Here is a 25,566-nt window from a genome sequence, read left to right as displayed (position 1 = left end):
AAAGGCTTCTGGAAGAGTTTGATGAGAAGTAAAATAATCTGGAAGATTAAATCTGCTTTATGTAACTTACATTTTCTTTAAAATATTTTTGGAAGTCATACTGCATTTCCATATAGGTTACAGTGGCTGTACAAATGTTAATTATAAAGACCATATCAAAATATAATGAAAGGGGACTGAAACTGCCATCTAAAGTCTCATCAAAATGTAGTCCATTGCAGCCTGATCCAACTCCCATTGAGATCAATGGAGGCCTTTCAATTATCTTTAATTGATATTGGATTAGGCTTTTCGTGGAGCTGGTCTACTTACTAAAGATCAGAGACATTTGTAATGGGAATTCTATCCATCATGAATGTATTTATACTGTGGAAACAACGTACTTATTCATAAAGGATTTTTTTCCACCCCAGAAAAGAATGACCATATTACTTGCTGGCGGAACTCAAGGGCAATTAATAATACAATACCCCTGATTCGATCAGAGGACTGTGCTCCTTCAAAGCACATAAAGCAAAATGGCAATAAACAGCCAAATAGGTAGGCATTTAGTGTTTCTTTGAAATCATCCATCTTGTGAAGGCTGGTATTTACTTGTTCAGCCTGTGCACTTGGTAGCTGTTTCTGGTTCTACAAAACTGAGGGGCAGAATGATCATTGAAGGACTTCTCTGACTAGCAGTTGAAGAAGCAGGGTGGGCAGGCAGTGCCTCTACTTATTCCCTCTCTTTTTTAGAACCAGCAGGGATGATCAGTATGGGTGATCAAAAATTTTCCATCTAAAGATTGCTTTTTATTTTTACTTGGATTTGATGCTGCAATGCCTCATGGGAGCTGTAGTTCAGGTGCCTCTTGATCTCCTCCTCCTCCTCTGGCTGGGCTCCCTGGCTGAACTTCACAGCCAGTGATGCATTGTCTCGTCTCTTCAAGAGGCAAGACAATGGCACATCATGGGAGATGTAGTCTGACCAGGGACTCTGCCCTATAGAAGAAAGTGGGAGCATGAGACACCCAAACTACTACTCCCAGGAGACACTGGCAGTATTTTGAAAAGGAAATATTTTGGTATTTGAATTTTCTTGGAAAATGGGAATTATCTGAGCAAAACTTAAATGAAACAAAACAGTTTTTGTTTTTGTTGCTACTTCACTTTCCACCCAGCTGTAGTCATCGGTTATTAACAGACACGTTTCCCAATCTTGCTGGTGTAACCCACTGTGGCATTCTGCATCCTTTAGTGATGGATGGGCCACATATAGAGGTTGATGAGCCTACTATTGTCCTGGCTAAAAGAGGTGAGTCTTTTCACTCAGGTGATAAAGGCTCCTACATTAAGATTCAGACTTCCCAGTTTCAATCGCCATTGCCCATGAGTTATCCAGAGTTACCTTGGCTGTACAGAAAATGTTTATTTTCCAGAAGAAATGCCTGGAAGAAATAAAAACATGAACCTCCTGGGAAAGAAACGCTTGACTGTATCTGACTGTGAGCCTGGCAAAATAGTCAATCTGCCTCTCTATGAATTATTTTATTAACATTAATTTAACATCGAATTTAGAACACAATTCTACATCACAGAAAGGCTGATCTTTTCCTTTGTAACATATGGCATGTCCTACACAGTGGCAGTGGGAGCTAGGAGATAGAAAAGCAGCTGAGAGAAAATTATCAGCTTCCACATATAGCAATTCCGAGCTGATGCTTGTTGTTGTTGTTGGAGATGCACAGAAATGATGTTTATGTATGTGAGGAGTTGGGATGTGCAGCTTCTATTAACAATTAAATGAACTGTGCATCTCTTTCCTCATGCTGGATGTTAACTGCCATGGTTGCAGCTCATATGGATTCATAAGCGAACTACCTCTTTTTGTAACAAACTAAATTACAATCTAGAATTTAGATACGACTCCTGAAATTGGGTGAGGGGAGAAAAATAAAAACAACTTACAAACCATCAGGAACAAATGCTTTTATCACAGAAATTTGTGCCAATGGTGCATTGAGTGTATTTATTTTAATGTTGTGTATCTTGAAAGGCAATCTCCCTCTAACTAGAATGTGTATTTGTTATACATTTTATAGGCTGAGGGTTGGCCATCTGCTAATATATTCAACTAGGTACAATAAAGCAACTTTGCATCATTTTAGATTCTGCTACTTCAGGTTCTATTTTTGTTGCAGTTGGAACAGGTACAGCTGAGCTGAGACTCCTAGGAACATGTCATGCATTTTATAATGGACATATCTAAAGAAAATTCACTAAAGGATTAGAATTAGAAAAAACTAGAGAATTTAAAATTGTCATTACCTTGCCTCTTGCCAGAGGTAGTTTATAACCTTTTTGCGTGTGCAGAAGTTATCCTTTTATCCTTGTATTATGCAGTCTGTACAGTGTGAGACTGTATGTGTGAACTGCACTGTAATTAGGTTGGTCAATAACAGCGCACTTCTTACTAGTACAACCAAGAAAGCCTGTAATTGTGGTCTTGGGGATTTGTCAGATTCAATCTTTCTCCTGATTGGCAGAACAATATCTGTATTAAGTAAAAATAAATAAATAAAGTGAAACACTTATTTCATGTAAAGGTTAAATTCAAGCTACTAATATCTGGAAGATTTGATTTCTTTCCCTTTACTATAGATGTAACTCTGATTATTCATATCTGGTACTGGTCCTGAGAATTCAGTGGGAGTCAGGCTCATGAATGAAGTCTAACAGTTCATACTGAACTTTTTTGACCCTATTAGAATAAGGATATATAGAGTAAGGAAAGAATGAACTTTCTCATAGTAGTAGTTTAAAGTGCTTTTTTTCATTCATCCTTGTTTTTGTCCATAACAATCCTTCAAAATCTTTTGATAAATTGAAGACATAATGATTTCTTGTAAATGACTTAAGTATCTTGTAAATGTCAAGCTGGTCTCCTGGAATTTGAAACAGAATAGTGGATGAAACCAAAGGAATACACTGGGCTGAATCTTTGGAAAACTTCCTTATTGTGAGATGCATTGGTCACATAATTTCTGAAGGAAAATTCTACAGTTTGGGATGTATTAAAGATATCTTGGAAAATAAACTGCAGGGAGAAGTGGGACTGGCCTCGTTGCAACAATTGTCCTGTCTTTCTGCAGCTATTTTTTAGTTGCTCATCTGTTTTTGGAATGTAAGTAATAGGTTAGTAAGAATAAATACTTCAGAAAGAAGTCTATTAAACTGACACAGACCTTTATGGGTATTCACTGTGACTAGAGCAGGAATCTGGTCTCAATGCCATCTGCAAATAAGTATGAACTCAGCCAGTCTTTGTGAACTTCTGTCCTTCTGCAAACTAACATAATGACAATGGGTGGAATTTTCAAGAGCTCTTGGTGTTGACCTGATTTGATACCTAGTGAAATCATAGGTAAAACTCCCATTTAAACCTGGTCTTGAACTGGTTTAAATTAAAGTGTGATTTTGTTGGTTTTTGTTTTTAAATGATTTAATTAAACATGACCAACTTTGTGTGTGCACACTCTTAAATCAGCTTAAACCTAGTTTATCGGTTTACCTTGCATGTATAAATTCAGGTATGTAACCTGATACAACCACTTTTAAATCAATGTGTATCCACCCAGCAATTCCAGTTTAACCAAATAAGTTTTTAAACCAGGTTAAATTAAACTGTGTGCGGACAAGCCCTGACTTGGGAGCAGAGTTGGACTAAGTGTTTTGGAATTAGACTCCTAAGTGTTTTGAAAGTGCCACCCAATATCTTCTGTACCTAGAAAGGCATATTTATATAGTCAAGAAGCAGAATTGACTGATTGTTCTGAAATCCCCTCAAATCATTACAACTCCATTCTTCTTGACAATTAGTAACACTGGTGCTGAGCACTGACTGCTCTACCTCCCTTCAGTTCCTTTGCACTCTAGTCTTGGAGGCCTAGTTCACTTTTTGGTCCAAAAGCATCTAGAATTGGACAGGACTCTTCTAAACCTTGGCTGTCATCCTTCTTCTAGTAAGAGGGTGGCTGGAATAGTCTTTAAATGTAAACACATCACCCTTGGAAACTGTAGCATGCTCTCTAGAAGTTCTGCTAAGTCCTTTCCGTGACTGATTACTGTTTCTTGTGACACTTCTCTGAGACAGTGAAAATTGCCAAGTTAGAAAAGCTCAGAACTTCTTGTTCTTGAGAAATTCTTTTTCAATTATGCCAGTAAAGCACTAGGAGTAGGAAGAGTAATTGTAGTAGCATCATGCCATCCCACTCTTACTGTTGGAAGTGGTGTTGATATAAATTGAGGAACCGGTAGGACTAGGATGCTGTCTCACAGTACCCTGGCACTATTATCCTGAAAAGCTTCCAGTAAATTAATTATGTATGACCAGCTCTTCCTACCATGCATCCCAAATTAGCTGTGGGTTTGTTTTTTTTGCCAAACTTTTCCCTCCTTGAATCCTCCTCTGCTCTAGTTCTGCGACTTCCCTGAGTGATATCAAACAGACTACGTGGCTGTAATTCCTATTAGCTACCTCTCCACACTTTCCCTGCTTCCCAGCTCTTCTGAACAGTGCAGAAGGAAGACCAGCCTTGGGATAAAGAGCAGGAGCGAGAAGTGAATAGGAAGGATAGCTTCCCCTTCCTAATTTGGTTAGTTACTCCAGACAAATGGGAGAGTGGAGCTAGGTGTTCAAGGTTCTAAGCAACTTTTTCCCACCTCCACAGACTTTATCCCCAGATGGTGGGAGGTGCATGGAGGAAGCTGGAGAGTGACCCCACCCGGCAGCAGCTCCTGTTCTGCAAGGCTGGCCCGGCTCCCTGCTTTGACCTGATGGGCTCTCAGTACGCCCAGCAGGTGAGGCTCTCTCCTTGTGATGCCCAGCTCTGCCCTGCCTGATCTCCTTCCAGGCTTTGGCACTGCCAGATCACCTGCCCTGAACTGGGCTGTGGTGGGCCAAAAAGTGGTTGGGTCATAGCCAGAGCGTCCTCTCCCCCACGGTTCTGCAGCCTATAGAATCAACACATTCAGGAGCCAGCAATGCTGATCTTATGGAAAGATGGCTTTCCTCTCTACACTCAGCCTCAGGCAGCCAGCTGGTAGGTCTCTGAATGCTGTTGGTAGTAGCCTGGGTGGAGTAGTTCCCTACAGCCGTGAACTGATCTAAGGCTGCTGTGGCTGTTATTTCCAGACCTCATTTATTCTGAAGGGTCTGTGAATAACCTATGGATTTTGGGGGGGAGGGAGGAAAAGTCATTGTCTATCTTCCAACGCGAGTGATAAACTTGCAAATCCAAGGTGACCTCCTCCTTGAGCAAAAGAACTAGAAACTTACTTAAAGAATTAAAATCAGGCTTGATTTCCGCAAGTTCAGGGAGGCTCCAAAAGGATGGCTCTGAGCATTATAAATATTTTGCTGGTGCCCAAACACTCCAACTGAGGTCCCGGTCCCATTGTGCTAGTCACTATACAAACACCTAATAAGAGACCGTTACTGCCCTTAAAGGGACTATAATCTAAATAGACAAAGAGTGGGATTGGAAACAGGCCCAAAGAGAGTAAGTGATTTGCCTGAAGTCACACAGCAGTTGAGTGAGAGAATCAGGAATAGACCCTAGGTCCTAATCTCTGGAGTCTCATTCTAGTGCCTGCCCCACTAGAGGCATGCACCCTCTCAGAGCATAGGAGATATCAGTGGTAACAGCTGACGAGTTGAACTATTGACTTTCCAGTGGTTCTTCAGTAGGCTAGAAATGCTGAATTTGGTATTGATCTTTCCTAAATTTGGGATTTAGATTGGGTGTGCTTCAGGCCCCTCCCTAAATGTGCTGGATATGCATCTTTGAGAGTTTCTATGCACATCTGACAGGTATGAAACTGTTCCTCATACACTTAACTACTGTTCTCGTTGTGGTTTTCTGGGCAACAGTTGGTTTAAACACATTTCTTATTGCTGCATTCGCCTTCTTCAGCAATGTGAGAAAATCACTAGATCATCAGTATTACTCATATTCTGCGGTGTTATCCTATCTGTTTCATGTCTATGTAGCTTTGTTTTTTTTCACTTACTTGCTCATCAAAAATGTGTTTGCTATATTTAATTTCTGATGGTGATTCCACAAAGGTTATACAAAGGAAAAATTAGCAAATGACTATTTTGGCTATATAGTTGGTTAGCTATCTGACTTTAGTCTTTAGTACATTCTAGGCCACAATTAATAAAATGAAATTTGCCCATGTAATGGCACATTACATAATCTTATTTAAATATCTGGGGCCATGAGTTACAATTCATAGGTAGTTAAAGGAGATTATATTAGTGAATGGAACAACCCTCTTACAAATATAGAGAACAACTCACCATCATTAGCTTAATAGCACAGTGGGCACCTCTGTGCTGACTATTTTGTGTAATAATCAGTCTTGTGTTCTTTTTCGCTAAGGCATTTTTTTCAGAATGTGCAATAAATGTTTGAAATTTATAACATAGGTTCAGAGAAAAATCTCTCTTAATAGAAGTTTCACAGTTGTTGTGAACCTCAATGCTTTTAATAAATCCACACAACTAGTAGAATTGCTGAAGTCATAGTGACAAATGAATGCTTTTAGAAACCAAGAATAAAAAGAGTGACTTCAGGTGACCCAGCAACAACCTACTATATTAATACATATTTATTCAACTTTTGCCATGTGTAAAAGCAGTACATGGAAACTTAAATGTACAGTTCCTAGCATCATTAGAGTGAGAATGAAATGACTTTCTACACAGGTATCCTGAGATGGCTAGGTTTTTTCTCTCCCCCACTCTCCCAGTTCCATTGAAAGAATCCTGGTGACTCCTTAGATGCAAACCTCATTACAGAGCTATAAAAAAAGAAGCATTTATGCTTCGGGCAGACTATACAAATGTGCTGGCATTGTCAAGTTAATGATAGAATGGGATTAATTATCATAAATTCACCTACTACTTTTACAGTGAAATATGCTTGATGGACTGCCCAGTAGGGGGTGACTGATGGATAAGCGCTCAAGATTAACTCCTCCATAGAAAGAATTCAAGATGTCATGCAATAGCTGCACCTTGAGAATGGCTATGTGATCAGAGGGACCTTGGACTAGGGGTTTCCCAGGTGTAAAGTACAGGGGGTTTGGGGAGGAAACTAGGCACAGAGTACATCTCAGCAGTTGGATCTGAGTTTTGTGAGTGTCCTGGAGGGACGCAGAGGCCAAGGCAGCTGCATCTTTGGACTGGGCAGCACTGGTGCTGGAACTGGGGGTGCTGCTGCACCCCCTGGCTTGAAGTAGTTTGGTTCAATGGCTCTCAGCATCCCACTATAACATTTTTCCAGCACCCCTGAGGCAGTGGTAGCTTTCCTGAGGTTTCTGCAAAAAAGGAGTTGCCTCAATGTAACCACTGTTGTTCCAAGAAACAGGACTTGTGTGCATCCTGTAAATAAACCAGTTACCCTAAGAAAATAAATGAGTTGGTCACTGATTTCTACTCCAACTGGGAAACTGACCTACCAGATCCTGAAATCTGCTTCCACTTGGCAAAGAGGAAATGGTACTGCAAATACAGCACCTAGAGATCATTAATAGAAACTGATCAACTTGAAAAAAAAGATGCTGGAAACTAGGAATGCTGAGGCCAGATTACCTAATCGAGCTTCCAGTCCTGCATACCCGTGGCTCAGTATGGGTAGACCACTAATTATGCTATTCACTGTGAATAAAGATTAGTTATGTGAGTAAAAGTTTTTGGGATTGGTCCTTAATCATTTCTGCCAAGTCTATCATGTTCCAAAACATAAAAAGCTTGGGCCACTGCCACTGAGGGAATGGGGGACACATAGGCCCCTGGCATGTGGGGAATAGGCAGGATGGGGTGAAAGGAGAATGGGGGCACCAGGAGCCTCTGGCCTGAGTGGAGAATGGGGTTTCCTGGTATTGGGGGGGATGGACACAGAGCCCCTAGTAGGGGAAGAACCTGGGACAATGGCATGGGGAAGAGGGACATGAGAGAGAAACATGGTCCTTGGCATGGGGGGAGAGGATCTGAGACACATTCCTAGGGGTGGGGTATTGCAGGGAATCTCTGAAATAGAGGGGAATGGTAGAGAGGCACACATGGAGCTTGTAGGGAGCCCCCAGTGTGTGTGCAATGATCTTGACCTATAAAAACTATGAAGTGTACAATCTTCTAGTAGACAAATCAAACCATGATGTATAGATGCTGTATGTCAAAGTTGCATGATAATACTAGATAGATATCCAGGATAGAAAATATTATAATTCTATGATTGCATTGACTCCTGCAGTATTGGGGGCTGGGGGGGAGGAGGGGGAAGGAGGAGGCATATTAAAAAATAGATTTCAATAATAACATCATAAGGGATTCTTCAGAAACTAGATGAACTGAAAATATATCCATTCCAGTATACTTAGTTCATTCTACATCTAAGGCATGTGACTGGACTCCGAGGTGTTCTGGCAAATGAAAATGGCAATTGGCTAACATGCTGGAAACCAACAATGTGGTTTTCAAACCAACGAGAGCTTGTTGGTAGTATCAGGTGTACGTTGCTGGAACCTTGGGTAAGTTACAATGGCTTTGGCAATTGCCATGAAAATAAGATTTCCAAGTTTGCTGAAGCAACTAAATGTCAGAGCACAGTAAATAATGAAGAGAGGCAGGCAGATGTAATGGAATCTAGACATCAAATATGTTCGTCTGTGCTGATGTCTATTTTACTGGTTTGGCATCAAGTTAAGTTCAGATAAAAGCAGAACAAAAAGCTCTGAAACAAACAAAACCAGTAGGTAGGACTTGGAGGGACGTCATTACTTAGCTGAAACATAATGCAGGTACACGCAAACTTGGTATTTAGTATGTGGGTGAGGAAGAATGCCTTTTCCAAAACAGCCTCCTTCCTTTCAATTGCAAAAGTGTATTTGAATACTTGAAATCTTCAAATAAGCTTCAGTAATTGAAAACCCAGCTTTGAAAGCTTCAGATTTGACCAAAGGGACTAGCTTAGTCGCAGGGAGCAAATCTAAACTGTCAGCTCAGATTCCCCACCGGACCCTGCTAAATCTTGCACTGAGGGTTGCGTCACTTCTGAAGTCCTGCTAATGCACTGAGATCAAGGGGACATACTGATTAGCTTGTTTTGATAATGTGCTGCACCCACCTAGTATCTTGTTCATTCAGTTACCTGTCTCCCTCCATCTTCTCTTCTGTGCTATTGAATGCTGAGGTGTAAATTTCTTTGTTCCTAATCATCTGCCTTCCTCCTGCTCTAAAAATAAGGATGTGAGGATGAAACAAAAGCTCAGTCAGGCTTTTCCACATAGCTTGTGGAGTTCATTGAGCAGGTCAGAGGGGCAGATCCAACTCTGACTTAAGCATTTGCAACTCAGTTGGAGTTCGTGTGGTGTATTTGTAGATTGTCACTTTAAATTTCAGGACTTTTTCCTGCTCCTGTCTGCAGGCTCTGTAGGGAAGTATGCAATCTGGGCCCAGCAGCAATGACTTTGCAGATAGCCAGCTTACAAGAAGGTGGGGTTCGTTGTGTGTCTCTGTTTTAGGGAGCAGCCTGGGCATGCTTGTGTTTGCTTTCTCTTTGGGTTCATTTTGTTCTGAATTAAAGAAATAAAGTAATGTTAGATTGCAGCCTTCCAGCAACAGTACTTTGTTTTTATCCAGCTTGTGTGTGTATGCTGTGAATATACCTGTCATGGCTACATTCTACATCAGTTCACAACATGCCTCTTTCAGTGGACCAGAATGTGTGAAAACTGGATGGATGCCAATAGATCTAATGAAGTGAGTGGATCAGCTCCATGTACTGTGAGAATCAAATCCAGCAAACAATTGCTAGGGTATGTTAAGGGACAGAGAATTACCCTGAACAAATAGAAGTGCTGGCTCCCTTCAATGATATGTTCAGTTTTGGTTACTTCATGTCAGAACACAGCAGATTAAGAAAAGATCCAGGAAATGGATGCGAGGAATAGAAAGTCTTCCATATCTGAGGGACTGAAAAGGCATGCAGGTTGGGATACAACTTTTATAATACATTACACTGGTGCTCACTGGAGTTCAGAGAAATTTATGAAGGTTTTAAACCCTTTTCCTTATTTGAACTTCCACACCACACTGCTTTTGGGGTGACCGGTTTTTCAGAGGCTGATTCATTTGTTCCCATTATTCTCATTAACATATATGTTACCTTATAATCATAGTAACAGGCAGTTACCTTAATGAAGTCTCTAAAATTTCACCCCAGCTACCAACCGTCATCTTGTGGTGTCTGCTGATCTCTCATGGACATTATTATCCAAACACAGCAGTTATTTACAAAACATCAGCATATCACACACATGGACACACACTCAGTAGGTTTATTATTAACTTATTATAATATAGCTAATTTATCCTAAGTCCTAATTTGGCTAAGCTAAATATTTTACAGGCCTGAGGCTTGTAGGCCCTGTCTTGTAACATTAATAGTTATATTTCAATTTTATATTCTAAAAAGATACCTGATACTTTTTATCCTTGGTTACAGAAAGGAGGAGGAGAGCGTGCTGTAATGGCAAGGCAATGTGAGGAAGAGAAGAGAGGCCTACCTCTGTTTTATCTATTAGTACTTTTCCTTACAGGGGCTCTGTCTTTGTCAGAGAAGGCCCTTCTGTTTCATCTCTCTCTCTCTCTCATTTTTGTAATCATTTTAGGAAGAATTCTGTGACAAAACCTGAATCATAGAAATGCAGGGTTGGAAGGGATGCCGAGAAGTCAAATCCTGCCCTCCCCCACGCAAGCTGTGGCAGAACCAAGTAAACCTAGAATCATGATCTTCCTTTAAAAAGAAATATATATATATATATGAACACTCCACTATTGCATGTATTGATGCAATTAATTTAATTTTAAAATGTCCTGGAACACTTTCTGCTTTGGATGGGAAATATCACCCAGTTGTTCCTGATGAACCTCTTATTCCTTACTGAAACTTCCTAAGCAGTTCAGGTATCTCTGAGGATTGTAACTGATTTCCATTTCCAAATCCAGCTCAATTCATCTGTGTGTGTCGGTCTCTTGACTTTTTCCTTTATTTTGTACCATATCAACCTCTTCTAGCTGAGTCCTCTGAATCATTTACTTGAAGAATTCTCCTAGGCTGTCTCAATGAAGAGCAGTCTTGGCTTTGAAAGTCACCTGGGTATTTCTTGTCTGCTCCAAGCCACGAGTCCTCAGCTCCTCTGTTTTAGTCTCATTGTTTCAGATCTCCCCATGGGGAATTCTTAGTCTTTTTTTTTTCTATAGACGTATTTCATTTTGTTCCATATTAATAATAAAAAAGAAAAGTTTCAATTCTGCTAGAGTTTTCCAAATCAATTCATCATCATCATTCTCCCCCTGTTGTTTCTCTCCCCTAAAGCTTCCTGGTTTCCTGTTGACCGTGGAATAAAGTTGAACCATTTTAGTCAGTAGAGGAAGGAGGACGAGGGAGTCATAATGCTTGTCACGATGGCAGTTCTTTGTTCCAAACTCACAGCTGACTTTGCAGAACATGATTGTCAGCAAATTGCTTAAGGTAGAGCAGGAAAGCACTGAGCATATGTTGCAAGAAAACATTCATTCCATTATGTAAATCTATGCAGCATGCATTAAAAAAAAATAGCAAATGTATTGACCATAAACTATACCTCAATCTTAGGACCTGACCTGACTAGCATAAAGAAATTTTATTCTCTTGAGAGTATTGATATTGTAATGCAGTTAACCATCTGGTGAAATGGCACTTACCTTGCATTTTTCAGTAGGGGATTTAGTTTAACTAGTTACCAAAAAAAAAAAAAAAAATAGAGAGAGAGAGAGAAAATTGCCCATATGTATAGTTTACCATTTGAAAAACAGAATCATAGTAGTTAGAGATGGAAATGAACTGTTTGGTCACTTAGTTCATCTTCTCTGCCACTGTGTATTACAGTATATCTTGCTCCCTATGTTCTTCAGTGTTTGTCCACCCAGGATGAAGTGTCTTAAGTAGTTGGTATTTTGCCACGTCCATTGCCATTGGCTAATAATTTTGGCTTCATGAAACTATCTTGCATCCTAAGAAATACTGGGGCAGATTCAACCCATGATCTCTGGTGTAGACCTCTATGGTGGAAAGCTCACCATGGGGGAGAAGATGTAGCAGCCCAGAGCAGCTACAGAGGTCAGTGCCATCCCCAAAAGAGAGAGAGGGGCTGGCTGTTGGGAGGTAAAGCGTGGGTATGAGCTGAATTGGTGCATCCTCTTAACTGTCTCTGTTGGTGGAGAGTTTTTGGAGAAGGGAGACTAGTGGGGCAGAAGTGGGAGGCAATGCACAGAAACAAGGCCTCCGAGCAAAGGACATCTGCTGGAGGGCAGAGCTATGATATCATGGATCAGAAAGCTGACCACCAACCCCCTTTCTCTTGCAAACTCTTGTTCCTTTGATTGGAAAACAATGACCCCAAACTTGGTTTCCTCACCTCTGTGAAGGCGTAGCCCACAGAGGAGCATTAGGCCATAAAATATTCAGGTTTATTCACGTTCTTCCAACATGTCCCCCTCCACTCCACCACTGAGGTCAGTCTCATTACTCCCTACGGCTTTTTGTTTGCTTCTCCCACAACTCTCCATGGGCTTTCTTCCATGTCGCCCTGTACACATGGAATATCCTTCCTGGACTGGTTCTTACAGCCACTATCTTCTCCTATTTGTGATAAGGTCCAGAAATGCAAAAGACTATTTTTGGCTTCACATAGATCAATAACACTTCTTTGTTGTAGCCCATTGTTTTCTCAGGCTATGGATGCTTGTGTGTGCTCATATATATCTGTTCCACATTTCTGGAGTCATCATAGTTGGCGTTAATTTTAGAAACTGGGTTTAAGTGTTTACACCATCATCAATTTGAACTGTTTGTTTCCAAATCCCTTGGAATCTAGTATATTTCTGTGAACGGAACCTGATCCAGCAAAATGCATCGGCGTCTACACTACGGAAGCTCTAACAAATACCTTTTGCGTTAATCGGCACAGAAGCCAAGTCTCTCTCTTACTGGATTGGGATCAGAGCGCTCAGCATCCTGAGGACTCTACAAATCCAACAGAATACTCAGCACAGCCCACATTCTACCAACTGCCACCCCCAGACATATGTCTGTGTTTTTTGTGTATCGCTTGATAAGGTTAGAGAAGGGCAGTCATGCTTTTTTTCCCTCCACCCTCCCAACTGAATACATGATACTTTTTTCTAAATTTAAACTACAACTTGCATGTACTTAAGAGAGTGACTAATTTTTTATAAACTATGCAACTTACTGAAGCTAATAAAGTTATACGAGAGTGGGATTTGGCTCATTTAAGTTATGCCATTATTAATAATGACTTGCATTTCTTTTGCATCTGTATTTTTATTTCAGTAGTGGCTAGGGGCTCCATTCACGGACCACAACCTTATTGTGCTGCACAAACTTATAAGAAGGAGACAGTGAGCTTTGAAAATCAAGATGTCCTCTGTGGCTGAATAAAGTTTACAGTTAAACGAGCCTTTTTTGAACAACAGAGTAATCTTTAGATTACTTTAGATTCCAAAATGCTTTAGAAACCATAGAAACAGGAATTGTTTTTCCTGCCATTAAACTACACCTCTGGGGAGCAAAGGGACAAGCAGAATAACACGGTAGTCACTAATGACAGGAAGTGAAACATACCATATCTAATCAAATTGCATTCAGTGGTTTATATTTTGTAGCTGTGTGTTTATAAATAATAGGGTATGGGTAGGCAATATTTACATAAATATATGGAAACTACAGGTGGAATTTGGTTATGACACTCTGGTGAACAACATTTCTACTGTAACAAGTACATGGTAATTTTTAGTACAAGTTGCTAGGACCTGGGATTGATGTCTTGTGCTCTGCTCCTTCAATAGTGTTGCAAATATCAGGTGCCACCACTTCCTATGGCACAGTGGATTTCCTAGGGGCCTGCTATGCAACTACTGACCAGGCCTGACCTTGCTTAGCTTCTGGAAGAAGATGGGGAGTCTTACACTTAAGACACTCAACTGGGATTCAGGATCTGAGTTCAGTTCCCAGTTCTGCCACAGACTTCCTGTGTGAACTCAGGCAAGTCACCTGATCTTGCTGTGCTTCAATTCTCCATCTGAAACTTGTGTATTTAGGTTGTTAGCTATCTTGAGCAGGGAGTTACTCTGACTGTACAATACCTAGCATAAGGGGGCCCTGGTCATGGCTGGGTCCTCTAGGTGCTATTATAACATACATAAATAATAAGGAAATGCTAACTTCAACTGTTATATCATATTTTATTGCAGTCATAATTTTAGTAAGAAAATATTTATGGAGTCAATTATATTCTTTACAAGATATGTATTAAACCTTCAGGTATAACTTTTCAAAGCCTTGTAGAAGGGTTTAGGTGCATAATTCTTACTGACTTTAACAGGTATTGCTCAACTTAACCCCTGAAATTTGTTGTGTTAGTATGAAATAGGGAGGGATACTTTTATTTTTACTACATAATGAAATAAACATGGGCCATACTGCCCCACTGGCTTTAAGCAAAACTTGACCTTTAATAGATCTGCTTAAAAATTGATGGTGTGATATAGCTCAGGGTACATTTTACAAGTCCTTGACAGGCGTGCAAATATTTTTTCTAAAAGAAATAATGAAGAAATTAGTAATTATTTTAAGTTGAAATGTGTGTGTGTTTGAGTTACATGTAACTCAAAGTGATGCCTCCCAGGGAATTAGAATATTAGAACCCAGAAAACTTAACTGAGAAGTTCTTAAACTAAAAGTCAAAGTTTCCACATCTGTGCCACTAAGTAACTTGATAGAGATATCATTAGATAAGAATACATTTTCACATTGCAGCCCAAGGAGAGAAGTAAATATTCCTTGAAATACGGTACCAGGTCTCTTCCCTTATCTCATTAACGAAAATGGACCTGATTCAAGAAAGCTCTGCTTAAGTATTTTCCTGAATCAGGGCCTATAATAGTGAATTAGAGAAACATTTATAGTGTGTGGTTCAAAGCCCACTGGAATCAATGGAAAGATTCCCATTAACTTCAATGTGTTTTTGGGTTTGATCCATGGGGTAAAATCCTGGCCCCACTGAAATCAGGGCAAAACTCCCATTGACTTCAGTGGGGCCAAGATTTCACTCACGGAGTTTTGAAAATGGGATATTCCCAGGATAAAAACATACCACTCAGTAATGTTATAATAATTTTAAGGAAAGAGCTAATGATGGCAATGTATCCTTGTTATAGAATACAATTAAAAATGGCAATAGTTTCTATCAGGCCCACTACAAATAAGAGGTGGAGATGAGTGTTCAAAGGAGTCTGTTTGTACTTGTTTAGCTGACTTTTATTTTATTTTTAAATACATTGTAGCCTTTAAAGGACAAATTCACCCCTGATATAACTTCCTTTGACCATCTGTAGGAAGGTGCGGTGGCCTTCCTCTGAGCCGGGGCACGAAGAAGGGCCACAACCATAGGGTGGGACAGTAAAAGTGCCAGCTGCCCAGTCTGCCCGACAACCGGGAGGCCGGCTAGCGATAGGTCTGGCCAGATGCCCAATCCAGCACCAGAGGGGCAGAGCCTCAGTCAGGGCTGAGAGTATAAAAAGCAGGCCCCACAGCTCAGAAAGGAGGAAGCTGCTGCTGGAGGCAGACATACTGCCTTGCCGGCTGCAGCAAAGGCCTGAACTGGGCTGGGCCAGGCCGGGCCGCTGCCCCAAGCGAGCACCTCCCAGAGCGAGGACCCCGGGAGCGGCCCCAGCGACCAACCACTAAGGGTTGGATAGGGCCCCTGGACTCCCTAGACTGACCTAGGCCTATAGGCCACCAGGACTGGACCAAGTCCCCTGAGCCTGAGACCCCCCCCCCACGAGGCCGGACCTGACCTGGAAGAACTGCCGGACACTGAGCCTGGAGGAGCTGCCTGAGGCCGAGCCCTACTCCGAGCCCTGTGACCTGGAGGAGCTGCCCCTTGCAGAGGAGCTCCCCGCCTTGCCACCTGTGGACGAGGAGGGACTGGCTGGTCTGCCACGGGTGGTGTACCCCAGTGACACCGAGGAGCCCACCGATACATAGCTGTGGCTGAGACGGGCAAGCCCCGTCGGCGTGTTGCGGCAGGAGCCCTGCTGACTCCGTGGCAACGCCTTTGCAACTGCTAGGGCCCTGGACAGGGACGCAGTGGAGTTGGGTGGGCCTGCGTCCCCCTCCCCCTTATCCTTGCCACCCAGAGAGTGAGTACCATCCCCTGCTCTCCTGACTAGAGGACACTGCTTGCTCGCCCGCCCTGCCTGAGGGCCGGAGCGATAGACTGCTTGCTCGCCCGCCCTGCCTGAGGGCCGGAGCGATAGACTGTCTGCCTGTCCGCCCTGTCACAGGGCGGGGACACCAGACGCCTCACAGACGCTAATGTTCCCCTTGTAGGAAGATGCGGTGGCCTTCCTCCGAGCCGGAAGAAGGGCCCCAGCCGCGAGGCCGGACCGGACCCCGTGCTGCACCATCTGTGTTTAATCTCAAGCTAAATAACCACTCCTGCAGGCTTTTTAGAGGGATTGGATGCAGGATGACAGCAGATCATATTTTATAAGGTGTTGCTGTGAAAATTGGCAGATCATATTTTCTTAGGTGTTTGCTGTGAAAATTGGGAATTTTGCCTAACTCTTGTTTCTGAGGCTTTTTACTTAAAAATGTCTGAGAAAGAAAAATATCCACTCACTAAGGCCTGGTCTACACTACGGCATTAGGTTGACATAAGGCAGCTTATGTCAACCTAATTATGTCAGTGTACACACTAGAGCCTTGCTCCCACTGATATAAGTGCCCTACTACACCAGCATACTAACTCCACCTTCATGAGAGGCATAGGGCCTATGTTGGTGCCATTAGGGCGATGCAGTGTCCATGTGGAACTATCAGGAAGTACTTCTGGCTCAGAGAACCATTTCCAACCAAAGTTCTCATGGCAATTTCTGCAAAACAGCCACCCTGCAAGCTCAGGTGAAGCATGGATGTTTCCCCATTGCTGTAAGAGAGGCTGTCTTTCTCGTTCCTTACCACAGCTACATTCGGCCTGTTGAGGGTAGCAAATACACTGACTATTTTGGACCGAGCCGTTATTGGCATGGCATGGCATTCCAGGCGTGCCTCTGTGAGGTGTTAATGGAGTTCATTTAGCGGCGGAAGAGTCCTGGAGTTTATCCCTAGCACTTCAGTATATTAACTACTTCAATTTCAAAGATTTATTAGGATTATTAAATTGTACGTGTTCTACTGAAAGGATCTCAAAGTATCTGCCAAAGGTGCAGTACTACACTAGCAGCAGCTTTAATGAGAGTCCAGTGTAAAGTCTCAGGGATGAATATATAAAACAGATATTAATTATTAGAGGATCAGGTAGTACTTGATGGCTCTTTTGCTGGATATTATTGTAATGGATAGGATACCATAGCAATTACTTACTAGACTATTAAAGGACATGTGCTTTTTCCTGGAGCTCTGAAATATTCCTGTTTTAATTAAAAGGGGAGTATCCTTGATGAACATTTTTTAAGCTTGCTTTAAAAAAGAAGATTCCCATCTAGTAGGTTTTTACAGATTTGATTAGGGAAACTTCAAAATGAATTGTTTGCTCTTTTGTCCTATTTATTGATTTAATTCTGTTACTGCCTGCTGTACCTGAGACTATTCTGTGAAACACATTATAAAAAATATCTTAAGGATTTTTTCATCCCCAGTGGCATTAATGCAACTGGGCTAATTAATATTTTGGATAGTTTCAAATCTTATTACAATGAATTCCCCCAACACTACAGTAAATTAACTGCGATATAGAGAGGTTTGAGTGCCTTTGTAACAAGGTGCTGTGGCCTTCCTTGGAGTCTGGGCCCGAGGAAGGGTCGCTCTGCCCCTGCTGGACAGAACCACCCTGTAGGCCAAGCCACCCAGAAGCAGAGGGGTGGAGCCAGGGCCAGGGTAGGAAGTATAAAAGGCAGGCCCAGCAGCTCAGTCAGGAGGGAAGCTGCTGCCGGAGGCAGACATGTCTTCCCAGAGGCTGGGGCCTAGGCCTGACCCAGGCCCTGCAGCTGTTTGGTGCAACCGCCCCGCCAACTGGAGCCTCCAAAGCCTGCCTGAATTGCTGGGCCCGAGTGACTGGAGGCGGCTGCCGGACCCTAGTGATGAGGTAGGGCTGCTGGACCTCAGTAGCTGGGAACAGCTACCTGAGCCCGCTGGGTGGGAGAAACCCCCTGAGGCTGGCCCTGACCTGGAGGAGCTGCCTGGCATGGAGGACCCACCGGTGTGGATTGAACCTTGTGGAGCGGAGGAACCCCGGGGCCCTGTGACCTGGAGGAGCTACCTTCCATAGACGACCCTGAGGAGTTTCCGGACCTGCCGCCGGTCGATGGTGAGGGCCTCACTGGACGCCCGCTCACTGCCTCCCGCAGCGACCCAAAGTGAGCTACGTGGCTGCAAGTACCCAGGGATTGGGTGGGAGGAAATGGCCCAGGGACAGCCAACTAGCAAGTGGCTGAGTCAGGGGCTAAGCCCCATCAGCGTGTCGCGGCTGGAGCCCTGCTGACTCCGTGGCAAACGGCTCTGCCTCTGATAGGGCTCTGGGCTGGGATGCAGTGGAGTCGAGTGGGCCTGCGTCCCCCTCTGCCCTTCCCTAACCACCCTGGGAGTGCTTGGCGTCCTCTACACTGCTGGCCAGAGAATACTGAGCTTTGCCAGCCCCGCCTGACTGTAAGGCCGGGGGCTATAGACTGCTATACCTGTCATGCCTACTTATGTGCCCCACTCGCTTGAGGGCCGAGGGCTATGGACGCTTTCGCCAGCCCTGCCCGGCTTGAGGGCCGGGGGCTGTAGACGGTACCTGCCCCACCTACTAGAGGACTGGGGGCAACAGACTGCTCACCACTCCCCCTGCCCTGTCCTACATGAGGGCCAGGGGGCTATAGACTGCCTGGGAAGCCTGCCCTGCCTGTGGGCCGGGGCTATGGACTCAAACAGGGAGCTTATTCCCCTTGACAAAGGTGCTGTGGCCTTCCTCGGAGCCTGACCCCGAGGAAGGGTCACTCTGCCCCAGCTGGACTGTGCCACCAGTCTACAGCTGTCAACTCCCATTGACTTCAGTGGAAGTTGAGGTTGCTCTGTTTTAATGTTCTTCAGGATGAGGCCCAACCCACTCTCTTCCCCCTGGCAAAAAGCAAAACAATTAAAAATTAAGGATAGTCAAGGCCCTCTTAGTGTCCCCACTCAGACCACACATCCTCATGCTCCAAACAGTGCAACCACCCAGCCACTCAATGCATGTCCTTCCCCCTCCTGGAGTCATCTAGAAACCAACTGAATCTTTTGAACATTGCCAGCTCTAGACCCGAATTCCAATATAAACAGGAGTGATGGAAAGTCTACACCTCCCTACAGAGATGTGAAAATTAAAGGTACTATCATTTTAATCTCAATACCGGCTATGTAAACAGATTCAAAAGATAATCAATTGCTTTCAGAGCTGGATGGGTGTAAGGGACTGGGCCATGGACAGTCCTGCTTAGTGGTTGCAGTTGGGCTGAGGTCTGTCCATCAAGGATGGGAGTCACCAGTCTGGAGTTAGAGGAATCACAAGGCCAGGTTCCATAAACAACAGTCTGGGTCAGAGATCAGGATCGTGAGGCAGGAGTCAGGGTCAAAGTCAGGCTGGAGTCAGAGATCAGGAGACAAGGCCAAGGCTGGAAGAGTAGCAGATCAAGATATGTGTGGCTGCCCAGACAATTTCCTCAGGCAACCCCTGGGGTTAAGTAGGGGCACTTGGCCATTCAGAGGGCTGCAGGGCGCTGTCGCTCTGCGTCTCTTGAGTGGTACTTCTCGCGGCACTTATTCTCCAAAGTGCTCCCTGGCTGTGCCTCTGCAGGGCCTTCCACCGGCACTGTTGGAATATCAGCCACCCCAGGCTCTGCAGACCCAGGTTCTAGTTCCTGGGTCCTTACAATAGGTCACATACAGGGTCATCACTGAAATGCAAAAACAAAAGTAGAGTGCCCAACTACCAGAGGAAGTTCTTAACTCATTTGTGTGTGTGAAAATTTCCCTCTTTAATATAGAAGGCAAAGGGCTTATCTTTTTAGGGGCTCACATCACATATAATTTTGAAGGTTATTTAAAGCTAGTTTTCTTCAGGGATGTGCATTCAGATTCCACAAGGACCCATTTAAAACCAAATATCTCCGCATTTGTGTGTCATGAGGGCTTTTTCAGCCTGAGGAAGTCATTGAGAGGGCTGAAATAACATGAGATTTAGTTGTCTTGTTTCATTTTCACCATTCAAGAACTTAAATATCTATTCACATTAGGCCAAGCCCTGCAGTCTTTATCCAGTTCATTGGGATGATAGCCTGGCTGAAAACTGAAGGCCAAATCCTATTCCTATATGCAGCACCTGACTAAACAGGCTTTGGGCATAGGGCCTTGCTACAGGGCAACTTTCCAGTCCTGTCTTCTGATCGGTCTACACAGACTTAGAGACCTTCAGCTGTTAAACACCCAGTGAAGTTTACTTACGTTTGCTCTTCCCACCACCTTACTGATCCATACACCATATTATTTCTCCTGCAGGGAAGGGGAGAGGGAAAGAATCTCTACCCAGGGACTGGGTCTGGTTCTGTCTCCCCTGCGCATCCTTTCTGTGCCTTCTTATAGCTCCTCTATTAATGGGCCAATTTGCTCATTAGTCCTCCCCCAGTCCATTCTTATCCATTAATTAGGCCCTGTCAGGTCCAGTCTGGGGGTCATTCATTGGTGTTTAAGTGACCAATGTGCTGGCTCAGCTGTTGGTTCCCAGTATTGTCACAGGCCTGTACATGCATCTGCTACTACTGCAACTGTAGGGCTGTCATAGTAGCACAGTACACCTCTGTTGTGTGTTGTGGTCAGTGGACCTGTGCAGCTGCTGATATTCTGGCTAGGACCTTGGCTTCCTCTCTAATTGCCACCTCCCACAGTGCCAGGTGGACAGGCACCCTACAAGAGTTCTCTATGTCATGCAGAGATTGTGGGGTACTCCCTCTGCTGTCTCTTCCTGTCTAGTGTAGCAACCTGGAAGAAGAAAAGTGTGTCAAGCATGCACCAGGAAGTCAGTCTGTATATAGATAGCTAGGAAAGCTGACCTGCATTTGGGGCAGCTCTATAAATTGGTGCATTTAGTAAAGAGCCCGCTTAGTGTAATGACAATAGAGTCCTCTTGTGCTATTACACAGTACGTGGTCCATCTAGCACCATCCTGTGCATTTTGGATTTACTGTAATTGTAACCCTTCCTCAGGCAGGGCTGGAGGATATGGTGCTGAGTAAGGATTCTAGGATATGGCCCAGTAGAAACCAGCATGACTACCAAAATCTGAGCCAACGTGCATCCGACTGACTATTGTTTAAATGGATTGTGGCATTGGGTAGAAAAATTTTAGTGCTGCCTCTTCAGCTAAACACACCTTTGCTGATATTTAATGCATGTACTGTGCCCCATACTGTTGTAAATATCAGTTAAGCAGCTGACTTGAGCCGAGACTGGAAGACAATGGGCTTTTTTATGAAAGCACAAGGTGGCATCTGTTACTGTTCACCATCAGATAAATTAAAAGGTGATGCGTAATTGCAGAAAGATGGCTCCTAAAGGTCAGAGGTGAAAGGGATGATACATGAAGTGTTTGCTCACGCTGAAAGGAGCATGAATCGATGTGTTGAGCCCTGAGTAATACAGTAGCTCTTTCATTATTCTAGTGCATCCCTCCACTTTGTCAGAGTTTATATAGCTTTCTCCACTCATCAAACACTCTGTGCTGATTTTAATAGGTAAAATGAAACGGAAGATAGCTCAGTATGGGTTGTAGATTGAGTCATGGTTATTGAATTTGTCCAAGGTACAAAGGTTCTGTTAGTAGCAAAATGAAATAAGTGATTGAAAAAGAAAACCTTCCAAGAACAAAGAGATTGGAGAGTAACATTTGTCACACTTTCTACAACCTTTTGCTCCTCTTGATGCTTCTGATGAGAAATGTATACAACAGAAAAAAACAAGGAAAGTTTAAAAACTACACTGCAAACCTGCAAGAACCAAGTGCAATGCTTGACTTGAAAATAAAGTTTAAAAAAAAGTCAGCCACAGCTTTATTTTTGTTTTATTAACAAATACAAAGGAAGGTGAGGAAGTCTTTCCCAGTGGTTAGGGTACCGGCCTGTGACATGTGAGACCACAAGTTCAATTCTTTCCTCTGCTGCAAGCTTCCTCTGTGACTTTAGGTAAGTCACATAGTGTCTCTGTGTCTCACTTCCCTATATGCAAAATGGAGATAATAGCACTTCCTTAGTCCAGAGGGGCAATGTGAGGATAAATGCACCCATTAGGACTTGAACAATAAGAAAAAGGCAGCCCTTCAGGCCCCAGTCTTGCAGCACTACACATGAGCTTAACTTCATACTCTTGGATGGACTCACTGAGTTAAATGTGTTACATATGTGCCTGTAGGATCAGGGCCCGACTCCAATTCAGTAAGGTCTTTTATGTACATGAGTAGTCAATGGGCTTACTCATGTGCTTAAGTACCCTGATGAATGGGTACCTTCTTCAGTAAAGCAACATTGCTATAGGCATGTGCAAGTATATTTTTAGTACCCCATTATTCTTTCATTATATTAACATTGGTTTCTCTCTCTCTCTCTCTCTCTCTCTCTCTCTCTCTCTCTAATGGCAAGGTTTAGAGGAAAGCTAGCAAAAGACAGGGCACTTTGAGTGATGGATGTGAGAGAAGCGCTGAAAGAATAAAATATTAATTTTCAATGATACCCATAGACCTCCAACAAAATGAACCTCCGTATTTGCAGTGAGTGTTGACCACTGATGTGCTCCATGCCCTGTCTGGCCTCGTCTCTAATAGAAGCGGAATTAATCTCTTTTTATTATTGCATAAGCCTTTTCTTTTTGTTTGTTAATATGGTGGCAATCTGAGGACCAATCCTGCAAAGTGCTACGCATCCTCAATTCCCACAGCATTGATGAATTCTCCCAGGAAGGTAGTGCAGCCCACGCTGTAAGTAATAGCTTCTGCAGAGATTACCTACAGGGCTGGTAGAAGGGACTATCTATACATCCCTTCCCTACCAGCTAACTCTCAGAGTAATGATCCCTACCCGTTTTGACTGAGATTGCCCTCCACTGAGGATCCCGGTGCTTAAGGCACTAGCCCAGGACTCAGGAGACCTGTGTTCAAGTCCCTGCTCCACCACATGCTTCCTGTATGATGTTGGGTAAGTCACTTAGCGTGTCTCTGCCTCAGTTCCCCATCTGTAAAATAGCACTTTTCTGCTTCCTGAGGAGAGAAATCCATTAAAGTCTGGGAGATGCTCAGTTGCTATGGTAATGGGGGTGTGGGGGGCATAGAACTATTTAAAATAGATATGCAGCTCTCCTCTTGGAGTATGTCTACACTACAATTAAAAATCTGTGGCTGGCCCATGCCATCTGATTTAGGCTGCGGGGATGTTTCATTGCAGTGTAGACTTCTGTGCTCAGGCCCCAAGGTTTTAATCACAGTGTAGACATATCCTTAGTGGCCTTCCTGTGTTGCCTAATCTGTTTTTTTCCCCCCTTTACCTTTACTGAAGTTTGCTTTCTTTTAATGACAGAAATCACACAAGAGGTACTTGAAGCTGAGGTGGATTCTTCAGCTTTAATATCTTTGTCCCCATTTCTTTTTACAAATGTGTAGTATAATAGCATTAACCTTTAGCTTTCTATGTCCTAGCTTTTGTTCGTTTGCTTCACAAAAGAAATCATACCTAATCATCTTTATTTGTTCCCTGACTGATTATGCACCACAGGAAAGGAGCTCTTGGGCAGGTGTGTGCACTTGTATTTTGTGCCATAGTCAAGGAAATGTCATCAAAGTGACCTTTGAGTTTGTATACCTCATACTTTGTGTCCCTTAAATATCTGAGCCTGACAATTATGCCAATTTCTTCTTTTGTTTCAATTGCTTCAACAAATCAACCGAAATGAATCACCTTTATCAGGAAGGTGAAGTAAAGAGAAAAGCCAGATGGAGTGAGAGAAACTCTGTATCTCCTCTGTAGTAACTCCTCAATGTGAAGCATTGTCGTCTTCCATTAAAGCACATGCTGTTGGAGTGCCTTGTTGTTCCTAAAGTCTGTTGCCAAGGCTACAGAATCAGACCCTCTAGCTCTGACTGAAAGAGCATGATTTGCAGTTTTCTTATACTTTAGAATGGGTTTGGTTCTCATTCCATATACCTGATACACCTAATCTTATCTAATCTTGCTGTTTTCTCTGATCCCTTCTCACACTAAATCCCCAATCTGCAGATTCAGTAAACAGGCAGGTTTGTTCTTCATCTCAAGGTTCAGTCAGGGTTGGGCTGCAGTCAATTTTTCTCAGTTGAGGGTCCTTGGCGAAGAGCAACATCCTAAGGGAGGGGTGATGGCATCCCTTGACACTTGTTATTGGTTATGCTGAAACTTTGATTTTCAGTTGGCCTGCTGTTTGACCATTCATAGACTCCCTCTCATTCGTTTGATTTTGTATCTGTGAAGGAGTTGATTTTCTTGATTCTTCCAGCTAGCTGATTACGGATTCTTTTTGGTGATAAAAACTGTATTCTCTGACACTAAGTGCTAGCCTCCACACACACATTTAACTCATTTTAATTAATATATTTTGTTATTTCTGTGTAAGTCCCTGTGTGGACACTTACGTTGGAAGAGAAGTGTCCTATATACATTTAGCTTAAGTAATGTTTTGACCAACTTAAGCTAAAGCCAGGTCTAGACTATAAAGTTTTGCAGGCATATCTATGTCTGTCAGAGGTGTGAAAAATTCCGTACCCCTGACTGATATAGCTGTGCTGGCAACCCCTCCTATGTGGATGCAGCTATACTAGCAAAATAGTCCTTCTCCTAGTATATCTTATGTAATTTGGGGAGGTGATTTAACTATACCAGTAAAATATCTCCTCATGCCAGTATAAGTGTCATCTCCTTTCTAGTGTAGACTAGCCATAAATAATTTCTTACTGTCTTATATGAAACCAAAAAAGACCCTTCTCTTTCAAAATAAATGTCAACACACAGACTTGCACCAAAATAACAAAAGGTGTGAATTAAACCAATGGAGTTATTTTAGCTCAAGTTTGTGTGTAAATGAAATGTAACTGTTGTATTTGGCATGGCCTTATTGTCTTTACGTTTTCAATATTACATATGTGGGAGCTGATCTTCATCTGGTATAAATTGTCAGAGTTCTATTGATGCCTTAGATTTAACTCTGTGGGGCTCAATCAAAATTCTATAATTGCGACACTTTATGTTTAGTCCTCTCTGTCCAGGAAATCAATAAAGACTTTTTACACGAAGGCCATCTTGCAACTGCTGTTTGCTGCCTCAGTATAGTCAATGAAACAGTTACAGTGTACATTGCCTGAGCTGTT

General features: G+C 42.9%; 1 protein-coding gene across 1 annotated transcript in view; it reads left to right on the top strand.

Moving 5' to 3' along the window:
* The window catches only part of TRRAP (transformation/transcription domain associated protein), a 303,743-nt gene that overhangs the window by 63,566 nt on the left and 214,611 nt on the right, over window positions 1-25,566 (top strand). The window contains exon 3 of the mRNA XM_067550926.1: window positions 4,710-4,839. The gene's annotated coding sequence lies outside the window, so the exon portion shown is untranslated. The remainder of the gene's footprint in view (window positions 1-4,709; window positions 4,840-25,566) is intronic.

The sequence above is a fragment of the Emydura macquarii genome, unplaced genomic scaffold (assembly GCF_026122565.2).
Source record: "Emydura macquarii macquarii isolate MOO-44397 ecotype Brisbane River unplaced genomic scaffold, CSIRO-AGI_Emac_v2 contig_1348, whole genome shotgun sequence".
NCBI classification, from domain to species: domain Eukaryota; kingdom Metazoa; phylum Chordata; order Testudines; family Chelidae; genus Emydura; species Emydura macquarii.
The sequence above is the reverse complement of the archived record's forward strand: the minus strand, read 5'-3'. Positions and strand labels throughout refer to the sequence as shown.